Raw genomic sequence first — 15,111 nt, forward strand, 5'->3', positions numbered from 1 at the left:
TGCGACCTTTAAATGGTTACGCCAAATAATAATTTAAAAAAAGAATGTTACGAGAGGTTGGTAGCTAGCTAGTTGAAAAGAACGTTGTTAAGAATGAATAATAAATACAAACATAAAAGCAGGGCCTTAAAGAGGAAAGAGAGGGTGGAGAAGTTAGCCACAACACATAAACTACCCAAAATTGACTATTTTTTGTGTCGTCATCGCCCGAATGATACTGATGTTGAAGGTGAGGGGGATGTTTTGCCAGCTAATATTAGCAGTTGCAGCACTTCAGATGAGATAAACAATGTATTTGGCAGCTCGGCGGAATATCAGGTGTCAGGGAACAATGAAGCAGCCGCTGAAGATACCAGAGCTGGATACTCAGTTCAAGATTCAAGATCAGTTCAAGATCTGGCCAGATTTTTGATAGTCGAGAACAATAGTATCACGTCTAGCTTCAATGAAATCTGTACTGTTTATTTCTCTTTCTTACCATCCCTGTCACTGTGGCTTCAGTGGAGAGCTAATTTTCAAAGTTGAAGCTAATAAAATATTATTTGAGGAGCACGATGGGTCATGGCAGACTCTCGGCGCTGGCCATTCTTTCCATTGAGAATATAAGAAGCCGCAAACTAAACACGAAGGACATCGTGGAAAAGATCGCCGAAAGGAAGGCCCGGAGAGTGCAGCTGACATGAATGAGTATGTGGTTTAATTTCACATTTATTATATCTGTTTGCTATATGTTAAAAGCCTATTGGGCCACCGTGCCAATTTGGTTGTTTGTTTGTTACGTGCTTTTAGTAGTTTACGGTATTGACATGCTAAGTGGATCGTTTATGTTTGGGTGTGCCTAGTAAGCTGTTTAATAAGCTGCTGGTAGTTCGGTAACTGTTCTGGTTGTGAAAAGTCATTGGGTTGCAGTACAATGCCTCTCGTAGTTGCGTTTTATATATACAGTGTATCCGGAAAGTATTCACAGCGCTTCACTTTTTCCACATTTTGTTATGTTACAGCCTTATTCCAAAATGGATTAAATTCATTATTTTCCTCAAAATTCTACAAACATTACCCCATAATGACAACGTGAAAGAAGTTTGTTTGAAATCTTTGCAAATTTATTAAAAATAAAAAACGAAAAAAAAAAATCACATGTACATAAGTATTCACAGCCTTTGCTCAATACTTTGTTGAAGCACCTTTGGCACCAATTACAGCCTCAAGTCTTTTTGAGTATGATGCTACAAGCTTGGCACACCTATTTTTTTGGCAGTTTCTCCCATTCTTTTTTGCAGTACCTCTCAAGCTCCATCAGGTTGGATGGGGAGTGTCGGTGCACAGCCATTTTCAGATCTCTCCAGAGATGTTCAATCGGGTTCAAGTCTGGGCTCTGGATGGGCCACTCAGGGACATTCACAGAGTTGTCCCAGAGCCACTCCTTTGTTATCTTGGCTGTGTGCTTAGGGTCGTTGTCCTGTTGGAAGATGAACCTTCACCCCAGTCTGAGGTCCAGAGTGCTCTGGAGCAGGTTTTCATCAAGGATGTCTCTGTACATTCCTGAATTCATCTTTCCCTCAATCCTGACTGGTCTCCCAGTTCCTGCTGCTGAAAAACATCCCCACAGCATGATGCTGCCACCACCATGCTTCACTGTAGGGATGGTATTGGCCAGGTGATGAGCGGTGCCTGGTTTCCACCAGACATGACGCTTGCCATTCAGGCCAAAGAGTTCAATCTTTGTTTCTCATGGTCTGAGAGTCCTTCAGGTGCCTTTTGGCAAACTCCAGGCGGGCTGTCATGTGCCTTTTACTGAGGAGTGGCTTCCGTCTGGCCACTCTACCATACAGGCCTGATTGGTGGAGTACTGCAGAGATGGTTGTTCTTCTGGAAGGTTCTCCTCTCTCCACAGAGAAACGCTGGAGCTCTGTCAGAGTGACCATTGGGTTCTTGGTCACCACCCTGACTAAGGCCCTTCTCCCCCGATCGCTCAGTTTGGCCAGGCGGCCAGCTCTATGAAGAGTCCTGGTGGTTCCAAATTTCTTCCATTTACGGATGGAGGCCACTGTGCTCATTGGGACCTTCGATGCTGCAGAAATTTTTCTGTACCCTTCCCCAGATCTGTGCCTCGATACACTCCTGTCTCGGAGGTCTACAGACAATTCCTTGGACTTCATAGCTTGGTTTGTGCTCTGACATGCACTGTTAACTGTGGGACCTTATATAGACAGGTGGGTGCCTTTCCAAATCATGGATTTTACCACAGGTGGACTCCATTCAAGTTGTAGAAACATCTCAAGGATGATCAGTGGAAACAGGATGCACCTGAGCTCAATTTTGAGTGTCATGGCAAAGGCTGTGAATACTTATGTACATGTGTTTTTTTTATTTTTATTTTTATTTTTAATACATTTGCGAATATTTCAAACAAACTTCTTTCACGTTGTCATTATGGGGTATTGTTTGTAGAATTTTGAGGAAAATAATGAATTTAATCAATTTTGGAATAAGGCTGTAACATAACAAAATGTGGAAAAAGTGAAGCGCTGTGAATACTTTCAGATGCACTATATATACACTACCGTTTTGAAACACTTACTCATTTTTTATTATAATTTTTTTTTTTCACATTTAGAATAATAGTAAAGTCATCAAAACTATGGAATAACATAAATGGAACTTCGGGAATTATGTTGTGACTAAACAAAATCCAAAATAAATTAAAACTGTGTTATATTTTAGCATCTTCAAAGTTGTCACCCTTTGCCAGACATGTACTCTTGACATTTTCTCAACCAACTTCTTGAGGTATCACCCTGGGATGCTTTTTAAACAGTATTGAAGGAGTTCCCATCTATGTTGGGCACTTATTGGCTGCTTTCCTTTATTATTTGGTCTAAGTCATCAATTTCAAAAACTTTTTTTTATATTAAATTTTAATTTTATAATGAAATAAATTAATTTGGTGGCACAATAATATTTTTGTCTACAAAACTAATTTCAAACATTTAAGCATACACCTTCAGATCAAAAGATTTTTAAGATAATGAGAAACATTTCAGTCAAGTGTTTCAAAACTTTTGACCGGTAGTATATATATATATACATTGTCTAGAGACTGCTAGGGTCTACTACTCTAATAGCCTACTACTGTTATTACTTTGCAAGATAATAGGCCTATTGCGAAACAATGCATTTGGCATTGCGTTTTCCTTTGACATACGTATATGCCTAGGCTATATGTTGCGCTTGTTTGTGTGGTGAATTTTGGGGCCCGCTACAAAATGTGCATATGGGCCCAGGGGTGACTTGCTATGCCACTGGACTGAGGTTTATGCTTTTAACAAGAAAAACTAAAAATATTGGCCAACAGGGTATAAAAAAAAAAACTAAATTTAAGGGGAAAACAATTTTCTTAAAAAGATTTCTTTGCAATATGGATCTTTATTCCCAATTTTATTTTAAATTATTTGGTAAAAATGGCTGGAAATAGCAGTTGGCATATATAAAACGAGTATAAATGCAAATGACCTTTCTGACCGAATACAGTTTGAAACTACAAGAGCAAAAAGGAAATAAAGAGAGAGAGAGAGGCTGGGTAGAATCAGATGGCAGGTATGCAGTTGGAGCAGTGTCCCCTGCAGCGGTTCTCTGCCTGCCAGCTTTCCTCTGATACACATCAGTCTTGGCCAGTGTGTTCCAGCCTGGCCCCTGCTTCAGATGAGGAGCACATATACATTTCCAGATCACAAACCCATCTCCTTTCCCCCACCACACCACTGGAACAAATCTGCTTTCTATTCATTGTCGCAAATCTCATGTTCTAGTAGGGTTGAACTGGGAAGGGTTTAGCCGCCTGTGTCTGCGTAGCTCTCTTGCTCTCCCTTTTCCCCTCTATCTCGCTTGTTTTTTGCTGTAAATTACAGTATGCAATACAGTGAAGAGGAATGCATATGTTTTTAACTCTACCCCCAAACAAAACTCCCAACTCTAAACCTAACCGTCAGTGGAGTAAAAATGTAATTTTATAGAGATGGAACCTCCGAATTGTTCTCATGCTCATCACTGATTATGCAAATGTGATTACTTCCTGGTATCAACATGATACAAGAACCGAGGTATCTCATGCTGCTGACACAATGTGCTGTACATCAAGCAACAGAAAAACATACTTGAACTGATGCAAATATGTTTGACGGGAGATGGCGCTGGTCAGTAACCCAGCAGAATGGTGCAAATGTCAGGGTACTGGAACATTCGTTAGCAACATGCCAACTTCCCGTGTGTATTGATTTCAATAGAGTTTGAAGTTAGTATGTTGCTGAGCTAACAGCGTAATACTCTTATAAGCCTGCAAATACATAGCACACCCAAATAGTGGATGAAAAAGTCCATTTGTAATTAGAAACTGAACTATTTTTATTGATACTTTTCAGTATCTAATGAAATATAAGTTTTCGCAATGCATGAAATACCTTAAAATGCTGCCTCCGTAGACAGTTCACAAGGTTTTGCAACAGAGCAAGAATGTAGATCTCTTTGCTTCTCCAGAGACCGCCGGACCTCCCCACCACTGCTGTCGCTCACAGCTCTGCCCAGCACACCCACTAAACATTGGCACTGTCGCTAATAAGCCTAGGTCGTTAGTGTGCCATGTTTTGGGCTAATTTTCTAATCAAAGAGTCAGGGTCGCCACCCAAAACCCTCCTTATGCTGAGAAGTTGTAACACTTCCTCCTCCGACACACACACACAAATGCTTGGGCTCCCATGTGCTGTAATTATATGTGGTGGATGTCATGTGGGTGAAAAGGGAGCGCGTGGCAGGCAAAGGCATTCAGTAGCAGGGCCTCGGCCATATGGAGACAGCCTGGAAACTGTCAGACTCACTTAATAGATGTTATCCTCTGGGACTCAGGAAGGCAGGTTCATATGGAATAAACACAGCTCCTCAGGCTGAGCATGGATTGGGACATGAATTACTCCTTAACTTTCAATTCAGTAGCATTCCTTGTCTTTTACTTTTTCCATCTTGCCAATTTCTGAGGGGTCTCATTAAGGGAGAGATAGACTTCATTGTGTGTGGCTCAGACATAGGATGCAGAGGAGAACTGAAGTCAACATCAAATCAAAATTGACCTTATTTACTTTCTAAATGCAATTACACCTTACTGTGAAAGTTATCAAAATGTAACCCACTCTTAATCTTAAATAGCTTTCCTTTTCTGCTGACAAATAGAATTTGTTTAGTTCACCTAAAATTATGATGAAATGCACCAACGTTTTTATTCTGCTACTGTAAGATGTTCATTTGGTGATATTTCTCCTGTTCATGCACATTCCTAAAATTCTTGACCTAGCAGAACTCGGCTAGTCGAAGAGTGTTGATGATTGGTTAAAACTAATCGTGGGTGTGGTTTGGACATCACACTCTACATTTTCTTCAACAAACTAATTTTAAAACAAATGTCGCACGCTTGTTTAAACACAGGCTTCGTTCACCTTTGGTGCTTTTGTTTGCTCAGGAGAAAAAAAGGTCAGCTTCTTCCATTGTATAAATTAAGCCTTATACATAATGCTAACCAATAACCAAACAGCTATTTAGGCAATGTTTTAGCAAGTCCGCATTAAGGTCTGGTTCTATTCAGGTATGAAAGGCCCACTTTTCATAATTCAATCAATTCCCAATGGATAATATCATGTCCCACCTGCACAAGACACAATTTATGCCCCTTTTAGAAGTTAAAAAGTTCTTTGGTATGTGACTAAGCTGCATCAAACAAGTATATTCCAGTCTTACACACAAATGTGCTAAATCAGTCCAGAATATCTGTGCTAAATATAGTTAGCACAAACTTTTATGAGTAACAGTCAAAAATAAATGAGCTAAAAGTAGCGTACAACAAAGAGAATGCCGCCGCAGCAGCAGGCTGACTCCAGGGTTATCTAAGCAAGCCGTGCAGAAATCTTAATTACAAGTTAGCGCCACTGCTATGCTTTAGCTGAATGTGGATAATTCTATTAGCATATCTCGCAAAGACAGCTTGCATTGGCTTTGAAAGTATACTTTTTTTTTCATTTCCTCATTACTTTTCATCCATTGTAAATCAGCACAGGATCAATGACTTATTTAGGATGCGGCATGATGTTGTGCTGAGGGATTTTGTTTCTGTGGGTGGTGAATGTGAACTAAAGGTAGAAGCTTGCGGCTAACGCATGTTAGCTTCAGTCTGGGATCAGGTCTGAGTCATCGCCCTCCGTTCATAATCAAACATAAACTGGAGGAAACAGTAGCACAACACCGCAAGCACACACACACGGCTAATAAAAGACATTTCAGTGAAACAGGAGTAGTGTGGTATATGTGTTCTAGCTTTAAATACACAACATTGGATGTGGGTCATGTTTCAGAGTGTGCCTGAATATGCTTTTTTCATGGCATTGAAAGAGCATAAAAGTACCATACAATATATGTGCATCATTGTGCAAACACTTATCCAAATATACAGTGTTTGTGTGTTCCCTGGGAATCGAACCAATGATATTGGCATTGCTAGCGCCATGCACTACAGTATAAGTATGTGAGTGTCACAAACTCAAGGACCCCACCTGCTCACCACCAGAGTTCCCTCTCGCCCGAGTTCTGAGGGCACCTCGAACTACACTTCCCAGCATGCCAACCTTGACTGATTACACTCACACCTGTTCCCTATTTCATGGACTATTTAAGCGCTTTTCAAACAGTAATCTTTGTGAAGTCTTGTTTTGCTCCTTCTAACATTTCTGAGCATTTACCTCTGTTTATATTGTCTACCTGTGTTCGACTTCTGCCTGTTTCCCACCGTTTGATACTCTGCTGCCTGCCTTGTTTACCTATTGTTTAGCTGGATTCTTACTGTAATTGTTTGCTGCCTGCCCTGACCATTGCCTGTTTATTACTACATCTCTCATCTGCCTACGCTGTTCCACTGGTGATTTACCCTGTCTGTCTGTTTATGAGTTGCACATTTACTATTAAACCGCATATGGATCTTAACCTCTGTTCTCTGGAGTCTGTGTTACAGAAGACTTCGCTAACTACAGATCCAGTGGCGCTCCAGCAATTGTCTACTTAAGTTTTTGCTCAAGCTAATGTGTTGGCTGCCCATCAACAGCAACTCACCTGGCTGACTGTTTCTACGGAGGAATTAGTAAAGATCTTGCAAAACCTCCACATTCATGCATCGGACCAACTGCCACACGCATCTCAACCCATTCCGGTGAATAACCCTCCTTCTCCGAACACCTTCACCGCCAACCCACGTCTTACTTTTCCGGAGAAGTATAATGGCACATCAGCTAGGTGCAAGGGGTTTTTGATGCTGTGTTCGATGTTTGTGAAGCAGCAATCCACACTATATCCCACTGATGACAGCCACATCTCTTTTGTCTGCTCCTTATTAACCGGAAGGGCTCTGCTACCGTTACCACTATATGGTCTTGTGAGGATTCGAGGTTCACCACCTTTGATTTTCTCCAGCGATTCCGGGAAGTATTCGAACATCCCGAGGGAGGAAAGAACGCTGGTGAGCTGTTACTCTCACTCCAACAGGGTAAGGACACTGCTGCCGAGTATGCGCTTACCTTCCGCACTCTCGCCGCTCAGACTGTATGGGTAGAGGACACACTTGAGTTGCTTTTCTGAAGGGGACTCAATCTGGAACTGCAATCCGAGCTGGCATGCCACGATGAAGGGAGAACCCTGGGCCAGTTTATCGACCTAGCCATTCGCCTCTAATCTCATCCGCTCTCGAAGACCGGTCCACTTCTCTACTGTCACTTCTCAGACCACATCCAGCACTGGCAGAACTGTATCCGTGCAGATTGGGCATGCTTATCTGACATCGGAAGAGAGAGAATGCTGCATGTAGCTCCATCTGTGTTTATACTGCAGTCAGGCTGGACATCTACAAGCAACCTGTCCCTTACAGCCAGTCCAATCATCTAAACTGGCGGTGAGTGACGTCTTGACTCCTCTTTTCACTTCTTCCTGTATTAAAGTACCCGTCACTATAACTGGTTGTCAGAACATAATCACCACCCAAGCCATGATCGATTCTGGTGCCGCAGGCAATTTTATTGATGAGGGCTTAGCCAAGAGGTTCGAGATACCACTAATCCACTTTGTATCTCCTTTGGCAGTGGCAGCGTTAGATGGATGCCCCCTGGGAACCGGCCATGTTCACTTCACCTCTACGAACATCACCTTCCAAGTTGGCAGTATTTACACTGAAAGAACATGCCTCTATATCATTCATTCTCCTCACAACCCTGTAATACTTGGATTACCATGGCTTCAACAACACAATCCTCAAATCTCTTGGCGTGAAGGACAGATTTCCCGGTGGGACTCAACTTGTTTCTCCATTTGCCTAAAGCCCATTTCACCTGATTCCATTGGGTCCACTACTGTCACGGAGGTTCCCTCGTCAGTGCTAAGACTACCCTCTGAGTATGATGACCTTGCTGAAGCCTTTAGTAAGGCCAAAGCCTCTCAACTTCCTCCTTTCCGCTCCAGTGATTGTGCTATTGATCTTTTGCCCGGCACTACATTACCCCGAGGTAGGATCTTTCCTTTGTCTGAACCCGAGTCTGAGGCTATGAAAAACTACATTGAGGAAGAACTGGCAAAGGGCTTCATCCGACCATCCATCTCACCCATGGCAGCTGGGTTCTTCTTCGTTGGCAAGAAGGATGGCGGGCTCCGTCCTTGCATTGATTACCGTGCTCTCAACAACATTATGGTAAAGTTCCGTTATCCTTTACCTCTGGTCCCAGCAGCACTTGAACAGTTACGCACCACAAGATACTTCACCAAGCTCGACCTTCACAGTGCATACAACCTCATATGCATCTGGGAGGGGGACGAATGGAAGACAGCATTTTCCACCAGCAGTGGCCACAACGAATATCTGGTCAAGCCTTTTGGATTGGCCAACAGTCCTTCGGTCTTCCAGTCATTCATTAATGATGTCTTCAGAGACATGCTTAACCGGTGGGTTACTGTCTACAAATTACTCCGTTGTCTTGTCGCCTTCAACTGCCCTGTAACTACACATTTCTCCTACCTTCCATGTTTCTCTGCTTAAACACACTGGTGGCCTGAGGGAGGAGGAGGAGATCGATGATCCAAACCCCCACCCATAATAGTGTATGGTGAGGAGGCCTATCAAGTTCGAGAGCTCCTTGACTCCAGACGTCCGGGTCGCTTTCTTCAGTACTTGGTTGAATGGGAGGGGTATGGCCCTTAGAAGCTGCTCGCGGGGTTGGGGGGGGGGCTCTGTCACAAACACAAGGACTCCTCCTGTTCACCACCAGAGGTCCCTCTTACTCAAGTTCTGAGGGCACCTCAAACTACACTTCCCAGCATGCCAATCTGGACTGATTACACTCACACCTGTTCCCTATTTCATAGACTATTAAGCGCTGTTCAAACAGTAATCTTTGCGAAGTCTTGTTTTGCTCCTGCTAACATTTCTGAGTGTTTACCTCTGTTTATACTGCCTACCTGTGTTTGACTTCTGCACGTTTCCCACCGTTTGATACTCTGCTGCCTGTCTTGTTTACCTATTGTTTACGTGGACTCTTACTGGGATTGTTTGCATGCCCTGACCATTGCCTGTTTATTACTATGTCTCTCATCTGCCTACGCTGTTCCATTACTGGTGATTTACCCTGCCTGTCTGTTTATGAGTTGCACATTTACTATTAAACCGCATATGGATCTTAACTTCTGTTCTCCAGAGTCTGTGTTACAGTGGGTGAGTGTGTCCCCATTTAGATATGTACAGGTGCATCTCAATACATTAGAATGTCGTGGAAAAGTTCATTTATTTCAGTAATTCAACTCAAATTGTGAAACTCGTGTATTAAATAAATTCAATACACACAGACTGAAGTAGTTTAAGTCTTTGGTTCTTTTAATTGTGATGATTGTGGCTCACATTTAACAAAAACCCACCAATTCACTATCTCAAAAAATTAGAATATGGTGACATGCCAATCAGCTAATCAACTCAAAACACCTGCAAAGGTTTCCTGAGCCTTCAAAATGGTCTCTCAGTTTGGTTCACTAGGCTACACAATCTGCTGATCTGACAGTTGTCCAGAAGACAATCATTGACACCCTTCACAAGGAGGGTAAGCCACAAACATTCATTGCCAAAGAAGCTGGCTGTTCACAGATTGCTGTATCCAAGCATGTTAACAGAAAGTTGAGTGGAAGGGAAAAGTGTGGAAGAAAAAGATGCACAACCAACTGAGAGAACCACAGCCTTATGAGGACTGTCAAGCAAAATCGATTCAAGAATTTGGGTGAACTTCACAAGGAATGGACTGAGGCTGGGGTCAAGGCATCAAGAGCCACCACACACAGACGTGTCAAGGAATTTGGCTACAGTTGTCGTATTCCTCTTGTTAAGCCACTCCTAAACCACAGACAACGTCAGAGGGGTCTTACCTGGGCTAAGGAGAAGAAGAACTGGACTGTTGCCCAGTGGTCCAAAGTCCTCTTTTCAGATGAGAGCAAGTTTTGTATTTCATTTGGAAACCAAGGTCCTAGAATCTGGAGGAAGGGTGGAGAAGCTCATAACCCAAGTTGCTTGAAGTCCAGTGTTAAGTTTCCACAGTCTGTGATGATTTGGGGTGCAATGTCATCTGCTGGTGTTGGTCCATTGTGTTTTCTGAAAACCAAAGTCACTGCACCCGTTTACCAAGACATTTTGGAGCACTTCATGCTTCCTTCTGCTGACCAGCTTTTTAAAGATGCTGATTTCATTTTCCAGCAGGATTTGGCACCTGCCCACACTGCCAAAAGCACCAAAAGTTGGTTAAATGACCATGGTGTTGGTGTGCTTGACTGGCCAGCAAACTCACCAGACCTGAACCCCATAGAGAATCTATGGGGTATTGTCAAGAGGAAAATGAGAAACAAGAGACCAAAAAATGCAGATGAGCTGAAGCCCACTGTCAAAGAAACCTGGGCTTCCATACCGCCTCAGCAGTGCCACAAACTGATCACCTCCATGCCACGCCAAATTGAGGCAGTAATTAAAGCAAAAGGAGCCCCTACCAAGTATTGAGTACATATACAGTAAATGAACATACTTTCCAGAAGGCCAACAATTCACTAAAAATGTTTTTTTTATTGGTCTTATGATGTATTCTAATTTTTTGAGATAGTGAATTGGTAGGTTTTTGTTAAATGTGAGCCAAAATCATCACAATTAAAAGAACCAAAGACTTAAACTACTTCAGTCTGTGTGCATTGAATTTATTTAATACACGAGTTTCACAATTTGAGTTGAATTACTGAAATAAATGAACTTTTCCACGACATTCTAATTTATTGAGATGCACCTGTATGTGCATCCAAACCTGGTTTGGTTGTAATCTGCATTGCAGAACATGCAGTGCAGATTCATAGACATACATGCAATATGTCAGCTCTCACAGGTGTGAATGCGACAACAGCACGAACACAAAGTGCTCATCAGGCCGGCGCATCTCCTGCATCTCCACACACTCTGATGCTTGTCAGGTACAGGTGATTTTAATTACAGCCATTATTTACACAGCTGAAACAAAGTGGCGAGGTGGCACTAAACTAGGCTGTCAGGAAGCCACACAATCATACTGTCTGGAAAAAGCTCATTTCCTTGCCTTACTTGTCTTTCCAACCCACCCCCCTCAATGACTTCTATTCTCCCTTAGTCTCTTTCTACTCTGTGTCCTCCTCCCATTCTGGGTGAAAGGAACATGCAGTAAGAACATTAATCACACATCATGTTTAACCTTGGAATCATGTAATTTACTCTTAGCATTGCTGTCTGCACTATATCATATGAACTGCACAGCTAGCTTAATATACAGTGAGGTTGTAAGAGTCCACATTGAAAGTCTGGAATTCAAATTACAACCCCAATTCCGAAAAAGTTGGGACAGAAAAATGCTAATAAAAACAAAAAGGATTGATTAGTAAATTATATTCACCCTTTGCTATATTGAAAGCACCACAACTACACATAACATGATGTTTTACCTTGTCAATTTTTTTTTTCTTTCTTTTTTTTTTTAATGTACAGTAATTTCAAATCAGATGATTGCAACACGCTCCAAAAAAGTTGGGACAATCGAGTGTTTACCACTGTGAATCATTACCATGTCTTCTAATAACACTTAAGAATTTAGGCACTGAAGACACAAGTTTGTTAAATTTAGAAAGTGGAATTTCCCCCCATTCATCCATTATATAGGTCTTAAACTGTACAATTGTACGGGGTCTTCATTGCCGGATGGTGTACTTAATAATGCGCCACACATTCTCAATTGGAGACAGGTCAGGACTGCAGGCAGGCCAATCTAGCACCCACACTCTCTGTTTACACAGCCATGCACTTGTAATCCGGGCAGTATGTGGTTTGAAGTTGTCCTGCTGGAAAATTCAGGGATGTCCCTGGAAAAGATGGTGCTGGATGGCAGTATATGTTGCTCAAAATGTGTACATATCTGTCTGCATTCATGGTGTTCTCACAGATGTGCGAGTTACCCATGCCATGGGCACTGACACACCCCTGGCCCATACAGACACTGGCTTTCGGACATGATGCTAATAACAGCATGGATGTCCTTTTCCTCTTTGGCCCAGACAATACGACGGCTGTGTTTTTCAAAAACTTTTTGAAATGTGGAAGCTTCGGACCAAAAAACACTGTTCCACTGTTCTACTTTCCATCTAAGATGAGACCGAGACCAGAGAAGTCGGCAGCGTTTCTGGACAGTGTTGATGTAGGGCTTCTGCTTTGCATAGTAAAGTCTTAACTTGCATCAGTGGATGCAGCGGCGAGTGGTGTTGACTAACAAAGGTTATCCCAAGCCCATGTTCATGATATCCATTACAGATGAATGATGTTTTATAAGACAGTGACGTCTGAGGGATCAGAGATCATGCACATTCAGAAATGGTTTTTGTCTTGCCCTTTACGCACCAAGATTTGACCAGATTCCTTAAATCTTTTAACTATATTGTGCACTGTAGAGGATGAAATGCCCCAAATCCTTTCAATTTGTCTTTGGAGAACATTGTTCTCAAAGTGCTGGATTATTTGCTGAAGCATCTGTTGGTAAACTGACAAGTCTTGAATGATGCTCTTGCTCTTGAAGGACTAGGCTGTTTTTGGAGGCTCCATATACAGTATACAGTACTATGACACAATTTCCTCACCTCTCCTATTTCACATCGCCTTGTTATTTCAACTTGTCAAATTGTTATTAGTCTTAAATTGCCCCAGTCTCAACTTTTTTTGGAGTGTATTGCAATCATTTGATTTGAAATTACTGTACATTTTCAAAAAAACAAAAAACAAACAAACAATAAAATTCACAAGGTAAAACATCATATTATGTGTAGTTGTGGTGCTTTCAATATAGCAAAGGGTGAATTTAATTTACAAATCACTCCTTTTTGTTTTTATTAGCATTTTTCATACTGTCCCGACTTTTTATGAATTGGGGTTGTATAATATAAACCTGGAAAGTTTTAGGATCTTGAAACCTTTTAAACAAAGAAATGTTAGGATGTAAAATGTAAAAGCAATAAGACTCTACACTACTCAAAAAGGCATTTTGTGACATTGACCACATTGACCCATCCGCCTCAAGGTTCGACATGTTGTGCATTCTGAAATGCTATTTTGCTCATTAATATTGTACAGAGTGGTTATCTGAGTTATCATAGCCTTTCTGTCAGCCTAAACCAGTCCATTCTCCGTTGACCTATCTAATAAACAAAGTATTTCTATCCGCAGAACTGCCGCTCACTGGATGTTTTTTGTTTTTGGCACCATTCTGAGTAAACTCTAGAGCACGGGTAGGCAACCTTTTTGACATGGAGTGCCATTTTTTATTCTCCTGGTCAATGGCTGTGCCGATGCCTCCTTCACCCACTTTTTCGAAGTTTGTCAATTTTTCTGATTTTAATAGTTTATTTTTCATTACAAATGATATCATCAGCATAACAGTTGGAGTGAAAAAAAAAAAATGTCAAAACCCGATGATTGATGATCCTGCATGTGAATTTTCACAAAGTGTCTTGTGAAAATGCTTTAATGTAAGTAAACCTGTCCTTTTGTACAAAATGAGTTAATACAGTTAATGTCATATACAGGTGCATCTCAATAAATTAGAATGTCGTGGAAAAGTTCATTTATTTCAGTAATTCAACTCAAATTGTGAAACTCGTGTATTAAATAAATTCAATGCACACAGACTGAAGTAGTTTAAGTCTTTGGTTCTTTTAATTGTGATGATTTTGACTCACATTTAACAAAAACCCACCAATTCACTATCTCACAAAATTAGAATACATCATAAGACCAATAAAAAAAAAACATTTTTAGTGAATTGTTGGCCTTCTGGAAAGTATGTTCATTTACTGTGTATGTACTCAATACTTGGTAGGGGCTCCTTTTGCTTTAATTACTGCCTCAATTCGGCGTGGCATGGAGGTGATCAGTTTGTGGCACTGCTGAGGTGGTATGGAAGCCCAGGTTTCTTTGACAGTGGCCTTCAGCTCATCTGCATTTTTTGGTCTCTTGTTTCTCATTTTCCTCTTGACAATACCCCATAGATTCTCTATGGGGTTCAGGTCTGGTGAGTTTGCTGGCCAGTCAAGCACACCAACACCATGGTCATTTAACCAACTTTTGGTGCTTTTGGCAGTGCGGGCAGGTGCCAAATCCTGCTGGAAAATGAAATCAGCATCTTTAAAAAGCTGGTCAGCAGAAGGAAGCATGAAGTGCTCCAAAATTTCTTGGTAAACGGGTGCAGTGACTTTGGTTTTCAAAAAATACAATGGACCAACACCAGCAGATGACATTGCACCCCAAATCATCACTGACTGTGGAAACTTAACCCTGGACTTCAAGCAACTTGGGCTATGAGCTTCTCCACCCTTCCTCCAGACTCTAGGACCTTGGTTTCCAAATGAAATACAAAACTTGCTCTCATCTGAAAAGAGGACTTTGGACCAGTGGGCAACAGTCCAGTTCTTCTTCTCCTTAGCCTCTGATGTTGTCTGTGGTTCAGGAGTGGC

At 41.7% G+C, this 15,111-nt stretch overlaps 1 protein-coding gene across 8 annotated transcripts in view; it reads right to left on the bottom strand.

The window, feature by feature from the left end:
• Positions 1-15,111, bottom strand: part of LOC127452044 (RNA binding protein fox-1 homolog 1-like) — a 408,281-nt gene that overhangs the window by 83,857 nt on the left and 309,313 nt on the right. The window contains exon 1 of one of the 8 annotated variants that reach the window (XM_051717192.1): positions 4,458-4,533. The exons of the other annotated variants lie outside the window; for them this stretch is intronic. The gene's annotated coding sequence lies outside the window, so the exon portion shown is untranslated. Of the gene's footprint in view, positions 1-4,457; positions 4,534-15,111 lie in introns of those variants that run through there. 8 annotated transcript variants of the gene reach the window in all.

The sequence above is a fragment of the Myxocyprinus asiaticus genome, chromosome 14, assembly GCF_019703515.2.
Source record: "Myxocyprinus asiaticus isolate MX2 ecotype Aquarium Trade chromosome 14, UBuf_Myxa_2, whole genome shotgun sequence".
Lineage (NCBI taxonomy): Eukaryota > Metazoa > Chordata > Actinopteri > Cypriniformes > Catostomidae > Myxocyprinus > Myxocyprinus asiaticus.